The sequence below is a fragment of the Schistocerca cancellata genome, unplaced genomic scaffold (genome assembly GCF_023864275.1).
Source record: "Schistocerca cancellata isolate TAMUIC-IGC-003103 unplaced genomic scaffold, iqSchCanc2.1 HiC_scaffold_1081, whole genome shotgun sequence".
NCBI classification, from domain to species: Eukaryota; Metazoa; Arthropoda; class Insecta; order Orthoptera; family Acrididae; genus Schistocerca; species Schistocerca cancellata.
Window position 1 is genome coordinate 79837 of NW_026047080.1, and position 19314 is coordinate 99150.

The 19314-nt window shown below is 49.6% G+C and overlaps 22 non-coding genes across 22 annotated transcripts; 15 read left to right on the forward strand and 7 right to left on the reverse strand.

Annotated features, from left to right (window-relative positions):
* The first annotated feature begins 566 nt into the window (after window positions 1-566).
* Trnap-ugg (transfer RNA proline (anticodon UGG)) lies at window positions 567-638 on the forward strand. The gene has a single exon. It is a non-coding gene; the product is annotated as a tRNA-Pro (tRNA).
* A 604-nt stretch (window positions 639-1242) lies between these two features.
* On the reverse strand, window positions 1243-1315 carry Trnav-uac (transfer RNA valine (anticodon UAC)). The gene has a single exon. It is a non-coding gene; the product is annotated as a tRNA-Val (tRNA).
* A 235-nt stretch (window positions 1316-1550) lies between these two features.
* Trnap-cgg (transfer RNA proline (anticodon CGG)) lies at window positions 1551-1622 on the forward strand. The gene has a single exon. It is a non-coding gene; the product is annotated as a tRNA-Pro (tRNA).
* Window positions 1623-3249: 1627 nt separating this feature from the next.
* On the forward strand, window positions 3250-3321 carry Trnap-ugg (transfer RNA proline (anticodon UGG)). Its single transcript has one exon. It is a non-coding gene; the product is annotated as a tRNA-Pro (tRNA).
* A 604-nt stretch (window positions 3322-3925) lies between these two features.
* Window positions 3926-3998, reverse strand: Trnav-uac (transfer RNA valine (anticodon UAC)). Its single transcript has one exon. It is a non-coding gene; the product is annotated as a tRNA-Val (tRNA).
* Window positions 3999-4233: 235 nt separating this feature from the next.
* Window positions 4234-4305, forward strand: Trnap-cgg (transfer RNA proline (anticodon CGG)). Its single transcript has one exon. It is a non-coding gene; the product is annotated as a tRNA-Pro (tRNA).
* A 1614-nt stretch (window positions 4306-5919) lies between these two features.
* Trnap-ugg (transfer RNA proline (anticodon UGG)) lies at window positions 5920-5991 on the forward strand. Its single transcript has one exon. It is a non-coding gene; the product is annotated as a tRNA-Pro (tRNA).
* A 604-nt stretch (window positions 5992-6595) lies between these two features.
* Window positions 6596-6668, reverse strand: Trnav-uac (transfer RNA valine (anticodon UAC)). The gene has a single exon. It is a non-coding gene; the product is annotated as a tRNA-Val (tRNA).
* Window positions 6669-6903: 235 nt separating this feature from the next.
* Window positions 6904-6975, forward strand: Trnap-cgg (transfer RNA proline (anticodon CGG)). The gene has a single exon. It is a non-coding gene; the product is annotated as a tRNA-Pro (tRNA).
* Window positions 6976-7372: 397 nt separating this feature from the next.
* Trnap-cgg (transfer RNA proline (anticodon CGG)) lies at window positions 7373-7444 on the forward strand. Its single transcript has one exon. It is a non-coding gene; the product is annotated as a tRNA-Pro (tRNA).
* Window positions 7445-9058: 1614 nt separating this feature from the next.
* Window positions 9059-9130, forward strand: Trnap-ugg (transfer RNA proline (anticodon UGG)). Its single transcript has one exon. It is a non-coding gene; the product is annotated as a tRNA-Pro (tRNA).
* Window positions 9131-9734: 604 nt separating this feature from the next.
* On the reverse strand, window positions 9735-9807 carry Trnav-uac (transfer RNA valine (anticodon UAC)). Its single transcript has one exon. It is a non-coding gene; the product is annotated as a tRNA-Val (tRNA).
* Window positions 9808-10042: 235 nt separating this feature from the next.
* Window positions 10043-10114, forward strand: Trnap-cgg (transfer RNA proline (anticodon CGG)). The gene has a single exon. It is a non-coding gene; the product is annotated as a tRNA-Pro (tRNA).
* Window positions 10115-11743: 1629 nt separating this feature from the next.
* Window positions 11744-11815, forward strand: Trnap-ugg (transfer RNA proline (anticodon UGG)). The gene has a single exon. It is a non-coding gene; the product is annotated as a tRNA-Pro (tRNA).
* Window positions 11816-12419: 604 nt separating this feature from the next.
* Window positions 12420-12492, reverse strand: Trnav-uac (transfer RNA valine (anticodon UAC)). Its single transcript has one exon. It is a non-coding gene; the product is annotated as a tRNA-Val (tRNA).
* A 235-nt stretch (window positions 12493-12727) lies between these two features.
* Window positions 12728-12799, forward strand: Trnap-cgg (transfer RNA proline (anticodon CGG)). The gene has a single exon. It is a non-coding gene; the product is annotated as a tRNA-Pro (tRNA).
* Window positions 12800-14414: 1615 nt separating this feature from the next.
* Window positions 14415-14486, forward strand: Trnap-ugg (transfer RNA proline (anticodon UGG)). Its single transcript has one exon. It is a non-coding gene; the product is annotated as a tRNA-Pro (tRNA).
* A 604-nt stretch (window positions 14487-15090) lies between these two features.
* On the reverse strand, window positions 15091-15163 carry Trnav-uac (transfer RNA valine (anticodon UAC)). Its single transcript has one exon. It is a non-coding gene; the product is annotated as a tRNA-Val (tRNA).
* A 235-nt stretch (window positions 15164-15398) lies between these two features.
* Trnap-cgg (transfer RNA proline (anticodon CGG)) lies at window positions 15399-15470 on the forward strand. Its single transcript has one exon. It is a non-coding gene; the product is annotated as a tRNA-Pro (tRNA).
* Window positions 15471-17085: 1615 nt separating this feature from the next.
* On the forward strand, window positions 17086-17157 carry Trnap-ugg (transfer RNA proline (anticodon UGG)). Its single transcript has one exon. It is a non-coding gene; the product is annotated as a tRNA-Pro (tRNA).
* A 604-nt stretch (window positions 17158-17761) lies between these two features.
* On the reverse strand, window positions 17762-17834 carry Trnav-uac (transfer RNA valine (anticodon UAC)). The gene has a single exon. It is a non-coding gene; the product is annotated as a tRNA-Val (tRNA).
* Window positions 17835-18069: 235 nt separating this feature from the next.
* On the forward strand, window positions 18070-18141 carry Trnap-cgg (transfer RNA proline (anticodon CGG)). The gene has a single exon. It is a non-coding gene; the product is annotated as a tRNA-Pro (tRNA).
* Window positions 18142-19314: the final 1173 nt, after the last annotated feature.

Genomic DNA, 19314 nt, shown 5'->3' on the forward strand with positions numbered 1-19314 from the left:
GCTCCGTTTTTTTTTTTTGGTGTCTGACCTACTTTGAAAGACTTTGTAGTCGATTTACTTACTACTATCGCTGTTGGAAACCAGGTGATACCACACAGTATTCTAGGGACGATCAGGCAATGAAAATTTAGAATAAGTAAAACAGTATCAAAAGAAGTTGTGTGGTGGAGCAGCACATGCAATTTACGCTTCCTAGATAATCGTTACTGCATAGAATAATTCTTTTGTGTGCGGCGTCTTCAGTATCCGTCTTCTGTAAATTTTACTTGCAGTATATTGTGCAATCTTTTCGTTATGAGTTGGTGCTTGGTTTCCCGATGTTCTTTTGTTTAGTGCATTCGCCTTCTCTTAACCCTGAGAAACCACATACCGAAACTGAGGCACTGCCGGCTGTTCATAAGCAGTGTTCGATGAAGTTATTTCGCTTTTTATTCGTTGCCTTTAATATTCTTCTCATCAGTGGTGAGTGCTGCCTGCAGAAAGCGTTTATCTTGCGAATTCACGTAAAAGTTTGTGTTCCCTGTGAGGTCCACTACCTGGGATTAACTTGACTGCTCCAGGCAGGTGGCTCGTTGGTCTAGGGGTATGATTCCTGCTTTGGGTGCAGGAGGTCCCGGGTTCAAATCCCGGACGAGCCCTGCCATTTTGACCGTGCTGAAGAGTAGGTGGAACTCAGCCCCGGTTGCAGCTCCTCAATGAAGAGTAGACGCCTGTTATAGCACGTGGATATAACAAGAATGCGGCACCAGTAAAGTACGTAGGTGGAATTCGGTAGAAACGCAGACGGTAATTTTGCATGCAACGGAAAACAAGGTTGTCTTTGCGGAATATGTGCACCGTGAGTGGAGATTAAGCTTAATTGTGCGACAGTCTACCCTCATCTTACTAACGACGGCAACAACAAAGGGGTGGTGGCATGTAAGATTGAGAGTGGCCAAGAGTTTCTCATTATTAGTTAGCATCACACTTTGACAGAGCTGTGACAAGGCGAGTAGGGTGAGCTCAGGAAAGCCAGTAGCAAGCGCACTTGAAGTAGCCCTGAAGAACCGGATTATAAATTTTGCCAGCCATAATGGAGCTAGGGGCGTTCCCAGTTACCAAATACCGGTGCAATAAGAGAGCAACAGTATTTGACAGTAAAATGACGCCCTATCCGTCTAGCATACGACATTGCTTGTCTCTGCATACGCGGACGTGAGGTCATCTCGGAAATGAAATCCGAAATATAGATTAAAATTGTTGTGTTCCCGCCCGGGATCGAACCGGGGACCTTCTGCGTGTAAAGCAGACGTGATAACCGCTACACCACGGAAACGACGGTTCTTTTCGTGTACCACCCGGAGACTCGTAATAGCAACAGTTTTTCTTCTGTGTTAGCAAGGGCATCGGCTACGAGCTCCCTCCGATTCGTGAAGTTCCTATAGTAAAAGACGTCGATGAAAACAATCCAACCGCGACAGACAGGGAGAACGCTGGGTGAGCTGCAGCCCTACAGGGTGAGACCATCAAAGGTGGCGTCATTCACATGCAGTGCGTTTTCGGAACGGACAGGCTCGTTGGTCTAGGGGTATGATTCCTGCTTCGGGTGCAGGAGGTCCCGGGTTCAAATCCCGGACGAGCCCTTGCGTTTTGTACAACGGTGTGGTAACAAATCGCATGGCGGCGGCTGTTTCGCGCATTTCCAGGCCTCCAAGTCAGCGCTAAAATCCGACAACCAGTTCTGAAACAGTTTCATGTTTCATTTGAGCCATGTGCACCCTGCTGGTGGAACGTTTGAAGTTGATTTAAGTGGTCACTGCAGAGATCGTAGCAAGTGTCTTGCTGAGTGCGACGAAAACGGGTTTCCGCCCGCAATCGAACCGGGGACCTTCTGCGTGTTAGGCACGGCGCCTGGGCTCGGCGGCAGCTGCTGCTCTTTCTTTCCTTACGAGATACCGTCGATTCGCGCAGTCGTTATTGCAAAAGATGTCACCAAAGGCAATCGCTTCGTTAGCGGCACGGTGCCTGGGCTCGGCGGCAGCTCTACATGGAGGCACCAGCAGCCCAGCCAGGCCGCCGCCGGCACCGGCGCGCCGCAGCGCAAGAAGTCGGCGCCCGCCCTGCAATGCCCCCTGTCGCTGCATATTCCACCCGCCTTATATCCTCCCCATGTCTGACTCACTACCCTAAATGACACTGCAGTCGACGTGCTTATTACTATCGCAGTATTCTAGTGTCGAACCGGTATTGCAAATTTGGATTAAGCAAAAATTTATTGTGTGGTCGAGCGACACCCTCGGCTCGCTCTTCCTACATGATCGCTTCTTGCGAGGAATAATTCCTAGCGCGCCGATGGCTTCAGAGTTGGTCTTCTCGAAGTTTTGCTTCCGCACTGCATTCCGCAATCTTTTCGTTATGAGCTTCGGTTTCCCGACTTTCTTGTGTTTAGTGCGTTTGGCTTCTCTAAACCCTTAGCCACCGCTCGCCGAAATTTCCACGCTGTCATATGTCGATCTGCAGAGCTCGATGAAGGCATCGCGGCCATTCCTGAGCTCATGGAACGGCCGAATCTGTAGTTGTTTCCAGATCTCTCCCACACAACAGCCTCCCAGTAGCTTGGATTACAGGAGTACGCCACTACTCCCAGCCGCTGATTCACCTTTGAAAGCAGAATGACATGAGCTACGCGCAGCTCCGTTTTTTTTTTTTTTTTTTTTTTTTTGGTGTCTGACCTACTTTGAAAGACTTTGTAGTCGATTTACTTACTACTATCGCTGTTGGAAACCAGTTGATACCACACAGTATTCTAGGGACGATCAGGCAATGAAAATTTAGAATAAGTAAAACAGTATCAAAAGAAGTTGTGTGGTGGAGCAGCACATGCAATTTACGCTTCCTAGATAATCGTTACTGCATAGAATAATTCTTTTGTGTGCGGCGTCTTCAGTATCCGTCTTCTGTAAATTTTACTTGCAGTATATTGTGCAATCTTTTCGTTATGAGTTGGTGCTTGGTTTCCCGATGTTCTTTTGTTTAGTGCATTCGCCTTCTCTTAACCCTGAGAAACCACATACCGAAACTGAGGCACTGCCGGCTGTTCATAAGCAGTGTTCGATGAAGTTATTTCGCTTTTTATTCGTTGCCTTTAATATTCTTCTCATCAGTGGTGAGTGCTGCCTGCAGAAAGCGTTTATCTTGCGAATTCACGTAAAAGTTTGTGTTCCCTGTGAGGTCCACTACCTGGGATTAACTTGACTGCTCCAGGCAGGTGGCTCGTTGGTCTAGGGGTATGATTCCTGCTTTGGGTGCAGGAGGTCCCGGGTTCAAATCCCGGACGAGCCCTGCCATTTTGACCGTGCTGAAGAGTAGGTGGAACTCAGCCCCGGTTGCAGCTCCTCAATGAAGAGTAGACGCCTGTTATAGCACGTGGATATAACAAGAATGCGGCACCAGTAAAGTACGTAGGTGGAATTCGGTAGAAACGCAGACGGTAATTTTGCATGCAACGGAAAACAAGGTTGTCTTTGCGGAATATGTGCACCGTGAGTGGAGATTAAGCTTAATTGTGCGACAGTCTACCCTCATCTTACTAACGACGGCAACAACAAAGGGGTGGTGGCATGTAAGATTGAGAGTGGCCAAGAGTTTCTCATTATTAGTTAGCATCACACTTTGACAGAGCTGTGACAAGGCGAGTAGGGTGAGCTCAGGAAAGCCAGTAGCAAGCGCACTTGAAGTAGCCCTGAAGAACCGGATTATAAATTTTGCCAGCCATAATGGAGCTAGGGGCGTTCCCAGTTACCAAATACCGGTGCAATAAGAGAGCAACAGTATTTGACAGTAAAATGACGCCCTATCCGTCTAGCATACGACATTGCTTGTCTCTGCATACGCGGACGTGAGGTCATCTCGGAAATGAAATCCGAAATATAGATTAAAATTGTTGTGTTCCCGCCCGGGATCGAACCGGGGACCTTCTGCGTGTAAAGCAGACGTGATAACCGCTACACCACGGAAACGACGGTTCTTTTCGTGTACCACCCGGAGACTCGTAATAGCAACAGTTTTTCTTCTGTGTTAGCAAGGGCATCGGCTACGAGCTCCCTCCGATTCGTGAAGTTCCTATAGTAAAAGACGTCGATGAAAACAATCCAACCGCGACAGACAGGGAGAACGCTGGGTGAGCTGCAGCCCTACAGGGTGAGACCATCAAAGGTGGCGTCATTCACATGCAGTGCGTTTTCGGAACGGACAGGCTCGTTGGTCTAGGGGTATGATTCCTGCTTCGGGTGCAGGAGGTCCCGGGTTCAAATCCCGGACGAGCCCTTGCGTTTTGTACAACGGTGTGGTAACAAATCGCATGGCGGCGGCTGTTTCGCGCATTTCCAGGCCTCCAAGTCAGCGCTAAAATCCGACAACCAGTTCTGAAACAGTTTCATGTTTCATTTGAGCCATGTGCACCCTGCTGGTGGAACGTTTGAAGTTGATTTAAGTGGTCACTGCAGAGATCGTAGCAAGTGTCTTGCTGAGTGCGACGAAAACGGGTTTCCGCCCGCAATCGAACCGGGGACCTTCTGCGTGTTAGGCACGGCGCCTGGGCTCGGCGGCAGCTGCTGCTCTTTCTTTCCTTACGAGATACCGTCGATTCGCGCAGTCGTTATTGCAAAAGATGTCACCAAAGGCAATCGCTTCGTTAGCGGCACGGTGCCTGGGCTCGGCGGCAGCTCTACATGGAGGCACCAGCAGCCCAGCCAGGCCGCCGCCGGCACCGGCGCGCCGCAGCGCAAGAAGTCGGCGCCCGCCCTGCAATGCCCCCTGTCGCTGCATATTCCACCCGCCTTATATCCTCCCCATGTCTGACTCACTACCCTAAATGACACTGCAGTCGACGTGCTTATTACTATCGCAGTATTCTAGTGTCGAACCGGTATTGCAAATTTGGATTAAGCAAAAATTTATTGTGTGGTCGAGCGACACCCTCGGCTCGCTCTTCCTACATGATCGCTTCTTGCGAGGAATAATTCCTAGCGCGCCGATGGCTTCAGAGTTGGTCTTCTCGAAGTTTTGCTTCCGCACTGCATTCCGCAATCTTTTCGTTATGAGCTTCGGTTTCCCGACTTTCTTGTGTTTAGTGCGTTTGGCTTCTCTAAACCCTTAGCCACCGCTCGCCGAAATTTCCACGCTGTCATATGTCGATCTGCAGAGCTCGATGAAGGCATCGCGGCCATTCCTGAGCTCATGGAACGGCCGAATCTGTAGTTGTTTCCAGATCTCTCCCACACAACAGCCTCCCAGTAGCTTGGATTACAGGAGTACGCCACTACTCCCAGCCGCTGATTCACCTTTGAAAGCAGAATGACATGAGCTACGCGCAGCTCCGTTTTTTTTTTTTGGTGTCTGACCTACTTTGAAAGACTTTGTAGTCGATTTACTTACTACTATCGCTGTTGGAAACCAGGTGATACCACACAGTATTCTAGGGACGATCAGGCAATGAAAATTTAGAATAAGTAAAACAGTATCAAAAGAAGTTGTGTGGTGGAGCAGCACATGCAATTTACGCTTCCTAGATAATCGTTACTGCATAGAATAATTCTTTTGTGTGCGGCGTCTTCAGTATCCGTCTTCTGTAAATTTTACTTGCAGTATATTGTGCAATCTTTTCGTTATGAGTTGGTGCTTGGTTTCCCGATGTTCTTTTGTTTAGTGCATTCGCCTTCTCTTAACCCTGAGAAACCACATACCGAAACTGAGGCACTGCCGGCTGTTCATAAGCAGTGTTCGATGAAGTTATTTCGCTTTTTATTCGTTGCCTTTAATATTCTTCTCATCAGTGGTGAGTGCTGCCTGCAGAAAGCGTTTATCTTGCGAATTCACGTAAAAGTTTGTGTTCCCTGTGAGGTCCACTACCTGGGATTAACTTGACTGCTCCAGGCAGGTGGCTCGTTGGTCTAGGGGTATGATTCCTGCTTTGGGTGCAGGAGGTCCCGGGTTCAAATCCCGGACGAGCCCTGCCATTTTGACCGTGCTGAAGAGTAGGTGGAACTCAGCCCCGGTTGCAGCTCCTCAATGAAGAGTAGACGCCTGTTATAGCACGTGGATATAACAAGAATGCGGCACCAGTAAAGTACGTAGGTGGAATTCGGTAGAAACGCAGACGGTAATTTTGCATGCAACGGAAAACAAGGTTGTCTTTGCGGAATATGTGCACCGTGAGTGGAGATTAAGCTTAATTGTGCGACAGTCTACCCTCATCTTACTAACGACGGCAACAACAAAGGGGTGGTGGCATGTAAGATTGAGAGTGGCCAAGAGTTTCTCATTATTAGTTAGCATCACACTTTGACAGAGCTGTGACAAGGCGAGTAGGGTGAGCTCAGGAAAGCCAGTAGCAAGCGCACTTGAAGTAGCCCTGAAGAACCGGATTATAAATTTTGCCAGCCATAATGGAGCTAGGGGCGTTCCCAGTTACCAAATACCGGTGCAATAAGAGAGCAACAGTATTTGACAGTAAAATGACGCCCTATCCGTCTAGCATACGACATTGCTTGTCTCTGCATACGCGGACGTGAGGTCATCTCGGAAATGAAATCCGAAATATAGATTAAAATTGTTGTGTTCCCGCCCGGGATCGAACCGGGGACCTTCTGCGTGTAAAGCAGACGTGATAACCGCTACACCACGGAAACGACGGTTCTTTTCGTGTACCACCCGGAGACTCGTAATAGCAACAGTTTTTCTTCTGTGTTAGCAAGGGCATCGGCTACGAGCTCCCTCCGATTCGTGAAGTTCCTATAGTAAAAGACGTCGATGAAAACAATCCAACCGCGACAGACAGGGAGAACGCTGGGTGAGCTGCAGCCCTACAGGGTGAGACCATCAAAGGTGGCGTCATTCACATGCAGTGCGTTTTCGGAACGGACAGGCTCGTTGGTCTAGGGGTATGATTCCTGCTTCGGGTGCAGGAGGTCCCGGGTTCAAATCCCGGACGAGCCCTTGCGTTTTGTACAACGGTGTGGTAACAAATCGCATGGCGGCGGCTGTTTCGCGCATTTCCAGGCCTCCAAGTCAGCGCTAAAATCCGACAACCAGTTCTGAAACAGTTTCATGTTTCATTTGAGCCATGTGCACCCTGCTGGTGGAACGTTTGAAGTTGATTTAAGTGGTCACTGCAGAGATCGTAGCAAGTGTCTTGCTGAGTGCGACGAAAACGGGTTTCCGCCCGCAATCGAACCGGGGACCTTCTGCGTGTTAGGCACGGCGCCTGGGCTCGGCGGCAGCTGCTGCTCTTTCTTTCCTTACGAGATACCGTCGATTCGCGCAGTCGTTATTGCAAAAGATGTCACCAAAGGCAATCGCTTCGTTAGCGGCACGGTGCCTGGGCTCGGCGGCAGGCTCGTTGGTCTAGGGGTATGATTCCTGCTTCGGGTGCAGGAGGTCCCGGGTTCAAATCCCGGACGAGCCCTTGCGTTTTGTACAACGGTGTGGTAACAAATCGCATGGCGGCGGCTGTTTCGCGCATTTCCAGGCCTCCAAGTCAGCGCTAAAATCCGACAACCAGTTCTGAAACAGTTTCATGTTTCATTTGAGCCATGTGCACCCTGCTGGTGGAACGTTTGAAGTTGATTTAAGTGGTCACTGCAGAGATCGTAGCAAGTGTCTTGCTGAGTGCGACGAAAACGGGTTTCCGCCCGCAATCGAACCGGGGACCTTCTGCGTGTTAGGCACGGCGCCTGGGCTCGGCGGCAGCTGCTGCTCTTTCTTTCCTTACGAGATACCGTCGATTCGCGCAGTCGTTATTGCAAAAGATGTCACCAAAGGCAATCGCTTCGTTAGCGGCACGGTGCCTGGGCTCGGCGGCAGCTCTACATGGAGGCACCAGCAGCCCAGCCAGGCCGCCGCCGGCACCGGCGCGCCGCAGCGCAAGAAGTCGGCGCCCGCCCTGCAATGCCCCCTGTCGCTGCATATTCCACCCGCCTTATATCCTCCCCATGTCTGACTCACTACCCTAAATGACACTGCAGTCGACGTGCTTATTACTATCGCAGTATTCTAGTGTCGAACCGGTATTGCAAATTTGGATTAAGCAAAAATTTATTGTGTGGTCGAGCGACACCCTCGGCTCGCTCTTCCTACATGATCGCTTCTTGCGAGGAATAATTCCTAGCGCGCCGATGGCTTCAGAGTTGGTCTTCTCGAAGTTTTGCTTCCGCACTGCATTCCGCAATCTTTTCGTTATGAGCTTCGGTTTCCCGACTTTCTTGTGTTTAGTGCGTTTGGCTTCTCTAAACCCTTAGCCACCGCTCGCCGAAATTTCCACGCTGTCATATGTCGATCTGCAGAGCTCGATGAAGGCATCGCGGCCATTCCTGAGCTCATGGAACGGCCGAATCTGTAGTTGTTTCCAGATCTCTCCCACACAACAGCCTCCCAGTAGCTTGGATTACAGGAGTACGCCACTACTCCCAGCCGCTGATTCACCTTTGAAAGCAGAATGACATGAGCTACGCGCAGCTCCGTTTTTTTTTTTTGGTATCTGACCTACTTTGAAAGACTTTGTAGTCGATTTACTTACTACTATCGCTGTTGGAAACCAGGTGATACCACACAGTATTCTAGGGACGATCAGGCAATGAAAATTTAGAATAAGTAAAACAGTATCAAAAGAAGTTGTGTGGTGGAGCAGCACATGCAATTTACGCTTCCTAGATAATCGTTACTGCATAGAATAATTCTTTTGTGTGCGGCGTCTTCAGTATCCGTCTTCTGTAAATTTTACTTGCAGTATATTGTGCAATCTTTTCGTTATGAGTTGGTGCTTGGTTTCCCGATGTTCTTTTGTTTAGTGCATTCGCCTTCTCTTAACCCTGAGAAACCACATACCGAAACTGAGGCACTGCCGGCTGTTCATAAGCAGTGTTCGATGAAGTTATTTCGCTTTTTATTCGTTGCCTTTAATATTCTTCTCATCAGTGGTGAGTGCTGCCTGCAGAAAGCGTTTATCTTGCGAATTCACGTAAAAGTTTGTGTTCCCTGTGAGGTCCACTACCTGGGATTAACTTGACTGCTCCAGGCAGGTGGCTCGTTGGTCTAGGGGTATGATTCCTGCTTTGGGTGCAGGAGGTCCCGGGTTCAAATCCCGGACGAGCCCTGCCATTTTGACCGTGCTGAAGAGTAGGTGGAACTCAGCCCCGGTTGCAGCTCCTCAATGAAGAGTAGACGCCTGTTATAGCACGTGGATATAACAAGAATGCGGCACCAGTAAAGTACGTAGGTGGAATTCGGTAGAAACGCAGACGGTAATTTTGCATGCAACGGAAAACAAGGTTGTCTTTGCGGAATATGTGCACCGTGAGTGGAGATTAAGCTTAATTGTGCGACAGTCTACCCTCATCTTACTAACGACGGCAACAACAAAGGGGTGGTGGCATGTAAGATTGAGAGTGGCCAAGAGTTTCTCATTATTAGTTAGCATCACACTTTGACAGAGCTGTGACAAGGCGAGTAGGGTGAGCTCAGGAAAGCCAGTAGCAAGCGCACTTGAAGTAGCCCTGAAGAACCGGATTATAAATTTTGCCAGCCATAATGGAGCTAGGGGCGTTCCCAGTTACCAAATACCGGTGCAATAAGAGAGCAACAGTATTTGACAGTAAAATGACGCCCTATCCGTCTAGCATACGACATTGCTTGTCTCTGCATACGCGGACGTGAGGTCATCTCGGAAATGAAATCCGAAATATAGATTAAAATTGTTGTGTTCCCGCCCGGGATCGAACCGGGGACCTTCTGCGTGTAAAGCAGACGTGATAACCGCTACACCACGGAAACGACGGTTCTTTTCGTGTACCACCCGGAGACTCGTAATAGCAACAGTTTTTCTTCTGTGTTAGCAAGGGCATCGGCTACGAGCTCCCTCCGATTCGTGAAGTTCCTATAGTAAAAGACGTCGATGAAAACAATCCAACCGCGACAGACAGGGAGAACGCTGGGTGAGCTGCAGCCCTACAGGGTGAGACCATCAAAGGTGGCGTCATTCACATGCAGTGCGTTTTCGGAACGGACAGGCTCGTTGGTCTAGGGGTATGATTCCTGCTTCGGGTGCAGGAGGTCCCGGGTTCAAATCCCGGACGAGCCCTTGCGTTTTGTACAACGGTGTGGTAACAAATCGCATGGCGGCGGCTGTTTCGCGCATTTCCAGGCCTCCAAGTCAGCGCTAAAATCCGACAACCAGTTCTGAAACAGTTTCATGTTTCATTTGAGCCATGTGCACCCTGCTGGTGGAACGTTTGAAGTTGATTTAAGTGGTCACTGCAGAGATCGTAGCAAGTGTCTTGCTGAGTGCGACGAAAACGGGTTTCCGCCCGCAATCGAACCGGGGACCTTCTGCGTGTTAGGCACGGCGCCTGGGCTCGGCGGCAGCTGCTGCTCTTTCTTTCCTTACGAGATACCGTCGATTCGCGCAGTCGTTATTGCAAAAGATGTCACCAAAGGCAATCGCTTCGTTAGCGGCACGGTGCCTGGGCTCGGCGGCAGCTCTACATGGAGGCACCAGCAGCCCAGCCAGGCCGCCGCCGGCACCGGCGCGCCGCAGCGCAAGAAGTCGGCGCCCGCCCTGCAATGCCCCCTGTCGCTGCATATTCCACCCGCCTTATATCCTCCCCATGTCTGACTCACTACCCTAAATAACACTGCAGTCGACGTGCTTATTACTATCGCAGTATTCTAGTGTCGAACCGGTATTGCAAATTTGGATTAAGCAAAAATTTATTGTGTGGTCGAGCGACACCCTCGGCTCGCTCTTCCTACATGATCGCTTCTTGCGAGGAATAATTCCTAGCGCGCCGATGGCTTCAGAGTTGGTCTTCTCGAAGTTTTGCTTCCGCACTGCATTCCGCAATCTTTTCGTTATGAGCTTCGGTTTCCCGACTTTCTTGTGTTTAGTGCGTTTGGCTTCTCTAAACCCTTAGCCACCGCTCGCCGAAATTTCCACGCTGTCATATGTCGATCTGCAGAGCTCGATGAAGGCATCGCGGCCATTCCTGAGCTCATGGAACGGCCGAATCTGTAGTTGTTTCCAGATCTCTCCCACACAACAGCCTCCCAGTAGCTTGGATTACAGGAGTACGCCACTACTCCCAGCCGCTGATTCACCTTTGAAAGCAGAATGACATGAGCTACGCGCAGCTCCGTTTTTTTTTTTTTTTTTTTTTTTTTTTGGTGTCTGACCTACTTTGAAAGACTTTGTAGTCGATTTACTTACTACTATCGCTGTTGGAAACCAGTTGATACCACACAGTATTCTAGGGACGATCAGGCAATGAAAATTTAGAATAAGTAAAACAGTATCAAAAGAAGTTGTGTGGTGGAGCAGCACATGCAATTTACGCTTCCTAGATAATCGTTACTGCATAGAATAATTCTTTTGTGTGCGGCGTCTTCAGTATCCGTCTTCTGTAAATTTTACTTGCAGTATATTGTGCAATCTTTTCGTTATGAGTTGGTGCTTGGTTTCCCGATGTTCTTTTGTTTAGTGCATTCGCCTTCTCTTAACCCTGAGAAACCACATACCGAAACTGAGGCACTGCCGGCTGTTCATAAGCAGTGTTCGATGAAGTTATTTCGCTTTTTATTCGTTGCCTTTAATATTCTTCTCATCAGTGGTGAGTGCTGCCTGCAGAAAGCGTTTATCTTGCGAATTCACGTAAAAGTTTGTGTTCCCTGTGAGGTCCACTACCTGGGATTAACTTGACTGCTCCAGGCAGGTGGCTCGTTGGTCTAGGGGTATGATTCCTGCTTTGGGTGCAGGAGGTCCCGGGTTCAAATCCCGGACGAGCCCTGCCATTTTGACCGTGCTGAAGAGTAGGTGGAACTCAGCCCCGGTTGCAGCTCCTCAATGAAGAGTAGACGCCTGTTATAGCACGTGGATATAACAAGAATGCGGCACCAGTAAAGTACGTAGGTGGAATTCGGTAGAAACGCAGACGGTAATTTTGCATGCAACGGAAAACAAGGTTGTCTTTGCGGAATATGTGCACCGTGAGTGGAGATTAAGCTTAATTGTGCGACAGTCTACCCTCATCTTACTAACGACGGCAACAACAAAGGGGTGGTGGCATGTAAGATTGAGAGTGGCCAAGAGTTTCTCATTATTAGTTAGCATCACACTTTGACAGAGCTGTGACAAGGCGAGTAGGGTGAGCTCAGGAAAGCCAGTAGCAAGCGCACTTGAAGTAGCCCTGAAGAACCGGATTATAAATTTTGCCAGCCATAATGGAGCTAGGGGCGTTCCCAGTTACCAAATACCGGTGCAATAAGAGAGCAACAGTATTTGACAGTAAAATGACGCCCTATCCGTCTAGCATACGACATTGCTTGTCTCTGCATACGCGGACGTGAGGTCATCTCGGAAATGAAATCCGAAATATAGATTAAAATTGTTGTGTTCCCGCCCGGGATCGAACCGGGGACCTTCTGCGTGTAAAGCAGACGTGATAACCGCTACACCACGGAAACGACGGTTCTTTTCGTGTACCACCCGGAGACTCGTAATAGCAACAGTTTTTCTTCTGTGTTAGCAAGGGCATCGGCTACGAGCTCCCTCCGATTCGTGAAGTTCCTATAGTAAAAGACGTCGATGAAAACAATCCAACCGCGACAGACAGGGAGAACGCTGGGTGAGCTGCAGCCCTACAGGGTGAGACCATCAAAGGTGGCGTCATTCACATGCAGTGCGTTTTCGGAACGGACAGGCTCGTTGGTCTAGGGGTATGATTCCTGCTTCGGGTGCAGGAGGTCCCGGGTTCAAATCCCGGACGAGCCCTTGCGTTTTGTACAACGGTGTGGTAACAAATCGCATGGCGGCGGCTGTTTCGCGCATTTCCAGGCCTCCAAGTCAGCGCTAAAATCCGACAACCAGTTCTGAAACAGTTTCATGTTTCATTTGAGCCATGTGCACCCTGCTGGTGGAACGTTTGAAGTTGATTTAAGTGGTCACTGCAGAGATCGTAGCAAGTGTCTTGCTGAGTGCGACGAAAACGGGTTTCCGCCCGCAATCGAACCGGGGACCTTCTGCGTGTTAGGCACGGCGCCTGGGCTCGGCGGCAGCTGCTGCTCTTTCTTTCCTTACGAGATACCGTCGATTCGCGCAGTCGTTATTGCAAAAGATGTCACCAAAGGCAATCGCTTCGTTAGCGGCACGGTGCCTGGGCTCGGCGGCAGCTCTACATGGAGGCACCAGCAGCCCAGCCAGGCCGCCGCCGGCACCGGCGCGCCGCAGCGCAAGAAGTCGGCGCCCGCCCTGCAATGCCCCCTGTCGCTGCATATTCCACCCGCCTTATATCCTCCCCATGTCTGACTCACTACCCTAAATGACACTGCAGTCGACGTGCTTATTACTATCGCAGTATTCTAGTGTCGAACCGGTATTGCAAATTTGGATTAAGCAAAAATTTATTGTGTGGTCGAGCGACACCCTCGGCTCGCTCTTCCTACATGATCGCTTCTTGCGAGGAATAATTCCTAGCGCGCCGATGGCTTCAGAGTTGGTCTTCTCGAAGTTTTGCTTCCGCACTGCATTCCGCAATCTTTTCGTTATGAGCTTCGGTTTCCCGACTTTCTTGTGTTTAGTGCGTTTGGCTTCTCTAAACCCTTAGCCACCGCTCGCCGAAATTTCCACGCTGTCATATGTCGATCTGCAGAGCTCGATGAAGGCATCGCGGCCATTCCTGAGCTCATGGAACGGCCGAATCTGTAGTTGTTTCCAGATCTCTCCCACACAACAGCCTCCCAGTAGCTTGGATTACAGGAGTACGCCACTACTCCCAGCCGCTGATTCACCTTTGAAAGCAGAATGACATGAGCTACGCGCAGCTCCGTTTTTTTTTTTTTGGTATCTGACCTACTTTGAAAGACTTTGTAGTCGATTTACTTACTACTATCGCTGTTGGAAACCAGGTGATACCACACAGTATTCTAGGGACGATCAGGCAATGAAAATTTAGAATAAGTAAAACAGTATCAAAAGAAGTTGTGTGGTGGAGCAGCACATGCAATTTACGCTTCCTAGATAATCGTTACTGCATAGAATAATTCTTTTGTGTGCGGCGTCTTCAGTATCCGTCTTCTGTAAATTTTACTTGCAGTATATTGTGCAATCTTTTCGTTATGAGTTGGTGCTTGGTTTCCCGATGTTCTTTTGTTTAGTGCATTCGCCTTCTCTTAACCCTGAGAAACCACATACCGAAACTGAGGCACTGCCGGCTGTTCATAAGCAGTGTTCGATGAAGTTATTTCGCTTTTTATTCGTTGCCTTTAATATTCTTCTCATCAGTGGTGAGTGCTGCCTGCAGAAAGCGTTTATCTTGCGAATTCACGTAAAAGTTTGTGTTCCCTGTGAGGTCCACTACCTGGGATTAACTTGACTGCTCCAGGCAGGTGGCTCGTTGGTCTAGGGGTATGATTCCTGCTTTGGGTGCAGGAGGTCCCGGGTTCAAATCCCGGACGAGCCCTGCCATTTTGACCGTGCTGAAGAGTAGGTGGAACTCAGCCCCGGTTGCAGCTCCTCAATGAAGAGTAGACGCCTGTTATAGCACGTGGATATAACAAGAATGCGGCACCAGTAAAGTACGTAGGTGGAATTCGGTAGAAACGCAGACGGTAATTTTGCATGCAACGGAAAACAAGGTTGTCTTTGCGGAATATGTGCACCGTGAGTGGAGATTAAGCTTAATTGTGCGACAGTCTACCCTCATCTTACTAACGACGGCAACAACAAAGGGGTGGTGGCATGTAAGATTGAGAGTGGCCAAGAGTTTCTCATTATTAGTTAGCATCACACTTTGACAGAGCTGTGACAAGGCGAGTAGGGTGAGCTCAGGAAAGCCAGTAGCAAGCGCACTTGAAGTAGCCCTGAAGAACCGGATTATAAATTTTGCCAGCCATAATGGAGCTAGGGGCGTTCCCAGTTACCAAATACCGGTGCAATAAGAGAGCAACAGTATTTGACAGTAAAATGACGCCCTATCCGTCTAGCATACGACATTGCTTGTCTCTGCATACGCGGACGTGAGGTCATCTCGGAAATGAAATCCGAAATATAGATTAAAATTGTTGTGTTCCCGCCCGGGATCGAACCGGGGACCTTCTGCGTGTAAAGCAGACGTGATAACCGCTACACCACGGAAACGACGGTTCTTTTCGTGTACCACCCGGAGACTCGTAATAGCAACAGTTTTTCTTCTGTGTTAGCAAGGGCATCGGCTACGAGCTCCCTCCGATTCGTGAAGTTCCTATAGTAAAAGACGTCGATGAAAACAATCCAACCGCGACAGACAGGGAGAACGCTGGGTGAGCTGCAGCCCTACAGGGTGAGACCATCAAAGGTGGCGTCATTCACATGCAGTGCGTTTTCGGAACGGACAGGCTCGTTGGTCTAGGGGTATGATTCCTGCTTCGGGTGCAGGAGGTCCCGGGTTCAAATCCCGGACGAGCCCTTGCGTTTTGTACAACGGTGTGGTAACAAATCGCATGGCGGCGGCTGTTTCGCGCATTTCCAGGCCTCCAAGTCAGCGCTAAAATCCGACAACCAGTTCTGAAACAGTTTCATGTTTCATTTGAGCCATGTGCACCCTGCTGGTGGAACGTTTGAAGTTGATTTAAGTGGTCACTGCAGAGATCGTAGCAAGTGTCTTGCTGAGTGCGACGAAAACGGGTTTCCGCCCGCAATCGAACCGGGGACCTTCTGCGTGTTAGGCACGGCGCCTGGGCTCGGCGGCAGCTGCTGCTCTTTCTTTCCTTACGAGATACCGTCGATTCGCGCAGTCGTTATTGCAAAAGATGTCACCAAAGGCAATCGCTTCGTTAGCGGCACGGTGCCTGGGCTCGGCGGCAGCTCTACATGGAGGCACCAGCAGCCCAGCCAGGCCGCCGCCGGCACCGGCGCGCCGCAGCGCAAGAAGTCGGCGCCCGCCCTGCAATGCCCCCTGTCGCTGCATATTCCACCCGCCTTATATCCTCCCCATGTCTGACTCACTACCCTAAATGACACTGCAGTCGACGTGCTTATTACTATCGCAGTATTCTAGTGTCGAACCGGTATTGCAAATTTGGATTAAGCAAAAATTTATTGTGTGGTCGAGCGACACCCTCGGCTCGCTCTTCCTACATGATCGCTTCTTGCGAGGAATAATTCCTAGCGCGCCGATGGCTTCAGAGTTGGTCTTCTCGAAGTTTTGCTTCCGCACTGCATTCCGCAATCTTTTCGTTATGAGCTTCGGTTTCCCGACTTTCTTGTGTTTAGTGCGTTTGGCTTCTCTAAACCCTTAGCCACCGCTCGCCGAAATTTCCACGCTGTCATATGTCGATCTGCAGAGCTCGATGAAGGCATCGCGGCCATTCCTGAGCTCATGGAACGGCCGAATCTGTAGTTGTTTCCAGATCTCTCCCACACAACAGCCTCCCAGTAGCTTGGATTACAGGAGTACGCCACTACTCCCAGCCGCTGATTCACCTTTGAAAGCAGAATGACATGAGCTACGCGCAGCTCCGTTTTTTTTTTTTTGGTATCTGACCTACTTTGAAAGACTTTGTAGTCGATTTACTTACTACTATCGCTGTTGGAAACCAGGTGATACCACACAGTATTCTAGGGACGATCAGGCAATGAAAATTTAGAATAAGTAAAACAGTATCAAAAGAAGTTGTGTGGTGGAGCAGCACATGCAATTTACGCTTCCTAGATAATCGTTACTGCATAGAATAATTCTTTTGTGTGCGGCGTCTTCAGTATCCGTCTTCTGTAAATTTTACTTGCAGTATATTGTGCAATCTTTTCGTTATGAGTTGGTGCTTGGTTTCCCGATGTTCTTTTGTTTAGTGCATTCGCCTTCTCTTAACCCTGAGAAACCACATACCGAAACTGAGGCACTGCCGGCTGTTCATAAGCAGTGTTCGATGAAGTTATTTCGCTTTTTATTCGTTGCCTTTAATATTCTTCTCATCAGTGGTGAGTGCTGCCTGCAGAAAGCGTTTATCTTGCGAATTCACGTAAAAGTTTGTGTTCCCTGTGAGGTCCACTACCTGGGATTAACTTGACTGCTCCAGGCAGGTGGCTCGTTGGTCTAGGGGTATGATTCCTGCTTTGGGTGCAGGAGGTCCCGGGTTCAAATCCCGGACGAGCCCTGCCATTTTGACCGTGCTGAAGAGTAGGTGGAACTCAGCCCCGGTTGCAGCTCCTCAATGAAGAGTAGACGCCTGTTATAGCACGTGGATATAACAAGAATGCGGCACCAGTAAAGTACGTAGGTGGAATTCGGTAGAAACGCAGACGGTAATTTTGCATGCAACGGAAAACAAGGTTGTCTTTGCGGAATATGTGCACCGTGAGTGGAGATTAAGCTTAATTGTGCGACAGTCTACCCTCATCTTACTAACGACGGCAACAACAAAGGGGTGGTGGCATGTAAGATTGAGAGTGGCCAAGAGTTTCTCATTATTAGTTAGCATCACACTTTGACAGAGCTGTGACAAGGCGAGTAGGGTGAGCTCAGGAAAGCCAGTAGCAAGCGCACTTGAAGTAGCCCTGAAGAACCGGATTATAAATTTTGCCAGCCATAATGGAGCTAGGGGCGTTCCCAGTTACCAAATACCGGTGCAATAAGAGAGCAACAGTATTTGACAGTAAAATGACGCCCTATCCGTCTAGCATACGACATTGCTTGTCTCTGCATACGCGGACGTGAGGTCATCTCGGAAATGAAATCCGAAATATAGATTAAAATTGTTGTGTTCCCGCCCGGGATCGAACCGGGGACCTTCTGCGTGTAAAGCAGACGTGATAACCGCTACACCACGGAAACGACGGTTCTTTTCGTGTACCACCCGGAGACTCGTAATAGCAACAGTTTTTCTTCTGTGTTAGCAAGGGCATCGGCTACGAGCTCCCTCCGATTCGTGAAGTTCCTATAGTAAAAGACGTCGATGAAAACAATCCAACCGCGACAGACAGGGAGAACGCTGGGTGAGCTGCAGCCCTACAGGGTGAGACCATCAAAGGTGGCGTCATTCACATGCAGTGCGTTTTCGGAACGGACAGGCTCGTTGGTCTAGGGGTATGATTCCTGCTTCGGGTGCAGGAGGTCCCGGGTTCAAATCCCGGACGAGCCCTTGCGTTTTGTACAACGGTGTGGTAACAAATCGCATGGCGGCGGCTGTTTCGCGCATTTCCAGGCCTCCAAGTCAGCGCTAAAATCCGACAACCAGTTCTGAAACAGTTTCATGTTTCATTTGAGCCATGTGCACCCTGCTGGTGGAACGTTTGAAGTTGATTTAAGTGGTCACTGCAGAGATCGTAGCAAGTGTCTTGCTGAGTGCGACGAAAACGGGTTTCCGCCCGCAATCGAACCGGGGACCTTCTGCGTGTTAGGCACGGCGCCTGGGCTCGGCGGCAGCTGCTGCTCTTTCTTTCCTTACGAGATACCGTCGATTCGCGCAGTCGTTATTGCAAAAGATGTCACCAAAGGCAATCGCTTCGTTAGCGGCACGGTGCCTGGGCTCGGCGGCAGCTCTACATGGAGGCACCAGCAGCCCAGCCAGGCCGCCGCCGGCACCGGCGCGCCGCAGCGCAAGAAGTCGGCGCCCGCCCTGCAATGCCCCCTGTCGCTGCATATTCCACCCGCCTTATATCCTCCCCATGTCTGACTCACTACCCTAAATGACACTGCAGTCGACGTGCTTATTACTATCGCAGTATTCTAGTGTCGAACCGGTATTGCAAATTTGGATTAAGCAAAAATTTATTGTGTGGTCGAGCGACACCCTCGGCTCGCTCTTCCTACATGATCGCTTCTTGCGAGGAATAATTCCTAGCGCGCCGATGGCTTCAGAGTTGGTCTTCTCGAAGTTTTGCTTCCGCACTGCATTCCGCAATCTTTTCGTTATGAGCTTCGGTTTCCCGACTTTCTTGTGTTTAGTGCGTTTGGCTTCTCTAAACCCTTAGCCACCGCTCGCCGAAATTTCCACGCTGTCATATGTCGATCTGCAGAGCTCGATGAAGGCATCGCGGCCATTCCTGAGCTCATGGAACGGCCGAATCTGTAGTTGTTTCCAGATCTCTCCCACACAACAGCCTCCCAGTAGCTTGGATTACAGGAGTACGCCACTACTCCCAGCCGCTGATTCACCTTTGAAAGCAGAATGACATGAGCTACGCGCAGCTCCGTTTTTTTTTTTTTTTTTTTTTTTTTGGTGTCTGACCTACTTTGAAAGACTTTGTAGTCGATTTACTTACTACTATCGCTGTTGGAAACCAGTTGATACCACACAGTATTCTAGGGACGA